This window comes from Orcinus orca, chromosome 6 (genome assembly GCF_937001465.1).
Source record: "Orcinus orca chromosome 6, mOrcOrc1.1, whole genome shotgun sequence".
Classification (NCBI taxonomy): Eukaryota; Metazoa; Chordata; class Mammalia; order Artiodactyla; family Delphinidae; genus Orcinus; species Orcinus orca.
This window is the reverse complement of record NC_064564.1, coordinates 117,456,791-117,464,242: the sequence shown is the minus strand read 5'-3', so window position 1 is coordinate 117,464,242 and position 7,452 is coordinate 117,456,791.

Below are 7,452 nucleotides of genomic sequence, written 5' to 3'. Positions count from 1 at the left end.
ATGTTTGTTTTTCCCTTTCCAGTGGTTTCTGTAAGCACTGGTGATAGATGGGTACGTGTTGATGGAATTTTCAATCTGCTCCCCATAAAAAGATTATATTTTGACTACTTTATTGCTTTGTGTGGTGTGTGCGATCCTGGTGTGATAATTACTGAAGGAATAGCTACGGCCCTACAACGGGTGGGGGAAGGACGCCAAGGGACCCTCGGTGCGCTTCCCGCCGTGTCCCCCTCCCCTGCCCGTTTTCTGGCTTTCCAGCCTTGGAATGAGAAGGTTCCCAGGCTGGAGAGGGCGGAAGTTGGGGAGACACACAAGGAGTCCTCAGCTTCGCTCTCTGGAGTCTGGAATTCTCACCAGAGGAGGGAGGCTCCCCCACCCCCGCTTCTCGACACAGGGATGCACAGCCAGAGATGGTGTGAGCACAGACACACGCACACCCCTGGTGGCCCTCGTCAGGTTGGGGTCCTGGGTGCCAGCAGATCTCCTGCACTGGGCACAGGACCTGGCTGGGAGCTGAGGATGTGGGGCCACACCAAGGACACACTCGGGCTCAGAGGGCTGCCCGGGGACTGTTTCCCGAGCCACAGACCCCGAAGGACCATACGCGGAAGAGCTCGTCTTGGCAGGGAAGCAAGGCCACGGGCAGGAACCCGGAGGGCAGACCCAGGTGAGCCCTGGTGATGGGCTGGAGCCCTGAGAGCACAGGGCCGGGGGTGGGCTGGGGGCTCGGGATGCAGGATGGGGCCACACCTGTGACGCCCACCCGCATGTGGCCGGGGACAGACCAACAGGACCCAGGGGCAGAGGCTGAGGCTCAGGTCCCTCAGCCCGGCCTCACACCTCCAGTGTCTCACTCAGCTTCCCCAGACTCACTTCCTCACCTGGAAATGCGGATTCAAAGGAAAATGATGATTTTGAAGAGGACCAGCCCTCCAGCGCTGACTCCACGCCCGGCCCCAGCTGAGCACGTTACACACATGATGTTTTTTAATCTTTGCAAAAATGCTAAGAGGTTGGCAGGCCTTACAATCATCCTCATTTTGCAGATGAGAAAACTAGGCCCAGGGAAGTTAGGGACTCAGCCGTCAAGTGCTGGGCCAGGGTTCAAACCCAGGCAACTGGATCCAGTCATTTTACTGATTGGATCCAGTAAACGTATATCAAATTACAGGAGGGCCTTGCAAACACTGCGCTGCCTTCCAGAAGTGAAGGCTCCTCGCCTCCTGAGCTCTGAGTCCCAGGATGTCCCCTGAGGCTAGATTCCTCCAAGCCTCCCTCTGGTATCACTTCCCACCTAACTGCCGTGAAAAAGCCCAGATGACTCCCCGTTTGTTTTCAGCTCATTAAAGCGCCCAGAGCACTGGGATTGAGGGTCCAGCCAGGCTGGGAAACACCCCCCAACCCTGCCACGTCCACAGTGTCAATGCAAAAGGACCCGGCACCCGTGGCTCTGTTCACCTCCTACCCCACCCCCACCCTAGTTCAGCAGCCCCGATTCCCCGTCACCAGCTCACAGACCTGCCAGGGAGTTTCCGGTGCGCTGCTGGTGAATAATTTATCAGTCATCCGTGAGCAGGGGCAGGACATATAAATATCTATAGATATGGGCATGGCAAGCACACACGCCTGTGTATGTCTTTAAACCTCGTAAACCGTTCCTCTGATCTAATCAGGCATAAATTACCCGCAATGACGGTGGCAGGTCTGCTTGCAGACGGTCCTTTAAGTCCCACTATCTCCACTAACAGCAAGGGTGCTGGTGCGCAGGCTCCATCCATTATGATTGTGAGCGGGTTGCTCATGTTTTTTCATGCAAAAGAGAAAAAAGATCCCTTTCTAAACATCACCGTGCGCAAGCCCAAGTCTGGGCCTCCCGGGGGGTGTAGATTTCCCTCCTGCGGCTCTGCTCTGGGGATTCTCTAACTGCAGTGCTGCGTCCAGGCGGCCCGTGGCCTCTGCGAATCCTTCTGGTGCCTGCTCCTCGCTCCTGGCCCCGAGCCCTCATGCCAATCCCTGGGGTCCGCCAGGAGCCCGACTCTCACAGCACAGGTCAAAACGCCCCATCCGCTTTCCCAGGCCGTGGAGCCCTGTGCCCACCTCCAGATTCCACCTGCTGCCGCCAGACGGGGACATCGCTCCCCGAGGGAAGGCTGGGCCCTCTTTCCCCAGACCTACAGGAGATGCTCCGTGAACGTTCCTCTAAGGGGCACCTGCCTGGCTGAGCCCAAGCAGAGCTGGAGACTCACGGGCAGCACATCCCCCGGAGGGAGGGAGGTGCGCCTTCGCCTGGGCCACACCTCCAGCTCAGCCCGAGGCCGCTAGGACGGCTCTGGCCTGGCTCTTATCCTGGGATGGGGGCCTGGTGGTAACTAGGGACCGCAGGCCCCAGTCTGCTCACAGTAAATGGTGCCCCCAAGCCAGGCGTTCAGAGGTCAGGTGGCCAAACAAGACATCGCACAGAGGAGAAAGGCTGCCTCCCTCCGGGCCAAGCCCGAGCCTCGGACCCGCCCTGGCTCCTGATACACACGTAGGAGGTGAGGCCACCGCACCCGCTCCCCATCCCAGGAGCAGCCAGGAGCGGCAGTGTGATCCCAGCTCCGTCAATCACGGCTCACATGCCTCGAACCCTCGAACCTCACTCACTGTGCCTCAGTTTCCTCATCTATGAAATGGGGATAATGATCTAATTCAAGGGCTGTGCTGAGGATTAAAACAAGTTAACACACAGGCAAAGCACTTAGGACAGTGGGAAGGGTGTGCATCTCACAAGCGTTTGCCGTTATTATTATTAATTATTAGTATTCAAGTCCAGTCCGCTGCTTCCTACAACAGGACATACACACTCAAAACTTCTTAGAGTGAAAATAGCACATTTTTTCACCCCGCCACGGGGCAGGGTCTGAGCTGTGCTGCTCGGGCACTGGGCTGCAGGTGACCCTGGGTTGCCGGGGCTTCTGGAAACTCGAGTTAGCCTCCTTGGTTCCAGCCTCTATGGCATTAGGATGCGGAAATTCCATCACGACGGTGCAGTTGGCCCGGCGCCGCCCCAGGAGGAGCCGCTCTGCCGTTGGCACCTCCGCGTGATACGTGGTTTTAAAAGAACTCTTGTTCTCACCATCCCAGTTGGACAGGTCCACACCCTGCTGACACTGCCTCCTGCCTCATTTTGAAACTGACCAAAGTGGCCCCAGATTCATCACTCCATCAGCGAAGTGCACTGGTGGGAGGTACCTGGTGTGACGTCAGCCCCAGGTGAGCCCTGCGGAGCCCTGGTGGTCCTGATGGGTCCTGGTGGGTCCTGCAGAGCCCTGGTGAGTCCCAGTGGGTCCTGGGAAGTCTTAAGGAGTTCTGATGGGTCTGGGTGGGCCCTGAGAAATCCTAATGGCTCCTGGCAGGTCCTGGTGGATCCTGGGGAATTAGGAAGCCCATGAGCGTGATGAGGATAGAACCACAGCTTGAAGCCCCAGCCTAGGGCTTCTGCCTACAGGTGGGAGATCTATTTCGTTACCCCAAACACCCCCTGAAGAGGCAGAAATTTGACTATTTTTAAAACCCAAGCTCCAAGGGTGGGGAGAGGAGGACAGGGGCCAGAGTGACAGCAGATGGATAAACGCCTAGGAATCTGCAGTGCCCAGACCCCCCTTCGCTTCCCAGGCCCCACGCCTTCTTTCTGCCCCATGTGTGAAGTCCAACATGGGGAAGGGAGGTGGTTTGGGTTCACACCTCTGCCCCTCACGATCAGGCGGTGGCTCAGGCCACCAGCAAGGAGGTGGCAGAGTCAAGCTCCCATCCCAGCCGGGGTAGCCCTTCCGTTGAGAACGTTCGCTAGTGATCCGGCCAGAACTCTTCCTTCTGAGTCGCTGTGGTCAGGGCTGGGGTCAGTGACACTATCTCTGGATCCCAGAAGGAGGGGCGTTCCAGGAAAGAGCGCTGAGATAATCTGTAGGGGGTCCACCTTCTTCCATTAGGGAAGCAGGATGCTGGGAGCCTCCCACACGTGAGGGAGGGGACTGGTCACCCCACTGCGCATGCCCACACCTGTCCCAGGGTGTGGCACGCAGTAGGTGCTTGTGTGAGTTTCCCGGGGTGGCTTAGGCAACACAATGTGTTCTCTCACAGTCTGAGGCCAGAAGCCCAAAATCAAGGTGTCGGTAGGGTTAGTTCTTTCCCAGGCCTCTCTCCTTGGCTTGCTGCCTCTTCACGTGGTCTTTGCTCTGTGCACATGCGTCCCCAGTGTCTCTTTGTGTGTCCTAATTTCCTCTTCTTACAAGGACACCAGTCAGATAGGATTAGGGCCCACTTTACTGGGGTGTGCATCTCACAAGAGTTTGCCATTATTATTAATTATTATTAATAATATTTGAACTTAATTACCTTTTCAAATGCCCTATCTCCAAGTACAGTCATATTCTAAGGTTCTGGGGGTTGGGACTTCAACATATAAATTTTGGAGGGGACAAAATTCAGCCCATAAGCTCACTCAATAACTGTCTGTTGGATAGATGATGACGACGGCGACGATGACGATGATGATAAACAGTCCCCCTTTAGTGGACACTTGGTATGTGCCTGACCCCCACGCTAAACACCTTATTTACCTCACTCATTGTCTCCTCAAGTCTTAAAGAGATATCACCAACCCTCTTTCCAGATGAAGAAAGCAAATCTCAAAGAGGATCAAGAATTTATGGAAGGTCACTACCAGGAACCAGAGACCGGACAAATCCAGGCCCATCTGAGTCCAGTCCCAGGTCTTATCCATCATGCTGGAATGCCTAACACTCTGGGACACCTCCAAAAGTAACAGCCCCAGCTGCCGACCCACTACCATAGCCTAGCACTGTCCCAAGTCTTTTATAACCTTCACGCCATTTAATGTGATCTTCCTAACAATTGTGTGAGAAGGGCATCCTTATTCCTTTTTTACAAATGAGATAATTAAGGCCAGAGACATGAAAGCATTTGACTAACTGCTTAAAAGATAGATGGAAGGATAGATGGGTGGATGGATGGGTAGATGGGTGGATAGATCGTTGGATGAGAGATGGATGATGGATGAATGGATGGATAGATGGATAGAGGATGGATAGATGGATGTTGGATGGATGGATGGATGGATGATGGGTGGATGGATGGATACATGAATGGATAGAGGGTAGATGGATGGATGGATGGATGGATGTCTGGCTGGGTGAATGGATGGTGGGTAGATAGATGGATGGATGGATGGTAGATGGATGGGTGGATGGGTGGATGGATGGATGGAAGGTGGATGGATGGATGGATGGATGGTAGATGGATGGCTGGATGGGTGGATGGGTGGATGGATGGATGGATGGATGGATGGTAGATGGATGGGTGGATGGGTGGATGGGTGGATGGATGGATGGAGGGTGGATGGATGGATGGATGGATGGTAGATGGATGGCTGGATGGGTGGATGGGTGGATGGATGGATGGATGGTAGGTGGATGGGTGGATGGTTGGTGGGTAGATGGATGGATGGATGGATGGATGGTAGATGGATGGGTGGATGGGTGGATGGGAGGATGGAGGGTGAATGGATGGATGGATGGAGGGTGGATGGATGGATGGATGGATGGTTGATGGATGGATGGATGGATGGTAGATGGATGGGTGGATGGGTGGATGGATGGATGGATGGATGGCAGATCGATGGGTGGTTGGATGGGTGGATGGGTGGATGGATGGATGGTAGATGGATGGGTGGATGGGTGGATGGATGTATAAGTGCCCCATCAGTTCTGTATCCTAGGCCACAAAGGAGGGCAGGGCTACGGAGCTGAGGCTGACAGCACCACTGACCAGCCTGCAGTGTCCCTGGCTCAGTGCTCCTGGCTCAGCAGGTCTTCTGGGACAGGGCTTCATGAACTGTGATGCAATTGTAACGCAGCCCGAACATTTCAATGACACGGTGGATATCCAGATAAATGCCATGCTACAATTTGAGTTCCCTGGAAGAAAGGAGCTCTTACATGGTCACAAACGAGTCCAGCTCACCAGGCGAAGAAATGGAAGCAGTAAGTCCTGGGTCACGTTCACCTGCGCAAGAGCTGGGCACAGCCATTTACCGTGGTTGAGTTGTGAGGTTGTTTTTCTAGAAGCAAAAGACATCTTTCAGCCTGACTCCTCCCGTCTGTTGAAGGAGATCTTCCGGATGCTTCAAATGGCTGAAAGTAACCAGGCTGAAATAAACGTCTGTGAAATTGCAAGGTTGTTGGTGTGATGGTGGCAGGAACCAGCTGTGCCATGTCCCCACCATGTCCCCGTCAGCATCTAGAACAGGGCCTGGCCCAGGGTTGGCACCACTAAATGTTTGCAGAAAGAACGAGGGAAGCCGCAGCCAGCCCCTTCCTCTGTGCCCTCGCCCTCCCGCCCATGACCTTTTCTCAGGCACCTCGCATTCTGTGCTGCTGTGGTTCTGCAGAGCGGGCACCCCAAGTGGGCCTCCTTCAGTCCCAGGGTGACAGGGACAATGAAGAGAGGGGTCTTACAGTCCACCTCTGAGCGGCGCTCACGGCTGCCAAGACCCCCTTATAGGGGGTAAATCTGAGATCGCCCTCCTGGTCCTACACACAGGCTCGGGAAAAGCTCCGTGCACCCAGTTGCGAACATGGGTCGTGGCGGCTGAAGGGGCGGGGCAGCCACAGCACAGATGAGCCTCGTCAGAGACGGGCACTCAGGAAATATGGGGGGAATAAAACCATATTTGCGGCGTCTTGGACTCTTCCTTCTCGAACTTACTCGAAATATGTCCGTATTTGTGTGATCCTAGTTTAAGGTCTGCTCCCCGGCTGTAGCTGCCCAGAAGTCCTTGTCTTTGCTTCTCCCTGACCCCCTCCCCCAGCAGCTGGCCCAGAACCTGGCACTTAATAAACGTATGAGGCTCAATGAGTAGATCGTGAAAGTACGGATGAATTTTGTGAAATTTATCACTAGCATATAAGGTCTCAAGGGCAAAAACTGGGCATCTTCCGTCTCAAAATCACCACAGTTTGGTGTAGTGCTTGAAGCTTGACACCCCGTAAATGTTTAGATTCTGAATTTTATTTAAATTTAACTGACCGGCCTCGTAGAGGAAAGGAGGACATATTACTCATAACTGAAAAAAAATAAGAAAAAAAAACTTAAACAAAAATTCAAGAGTCCCTGGCTAAACAGCTGAGGGGGGACATCCGGAAGGGAGGGTTTTCCTAATTCGTATCTTAGAAAGCCAGACTCACCATTTCCTCCACTTGCTCACGTTTAATTCAATGGTGAAGGATTCGCATCTACTAACAGAAGCAGCCCCGCCGCCTGGCTCTGCGAAACCGAGAACGCTTAGCCAGGGGCTCTGTGGAGCTCCAGCACCAGCCGGAAACGGGACGGGGTCGAGAAGGACCCTCAGGCTGGAGGGGAGATGCCATGGGCAATTTTCTGAGCCACGACATG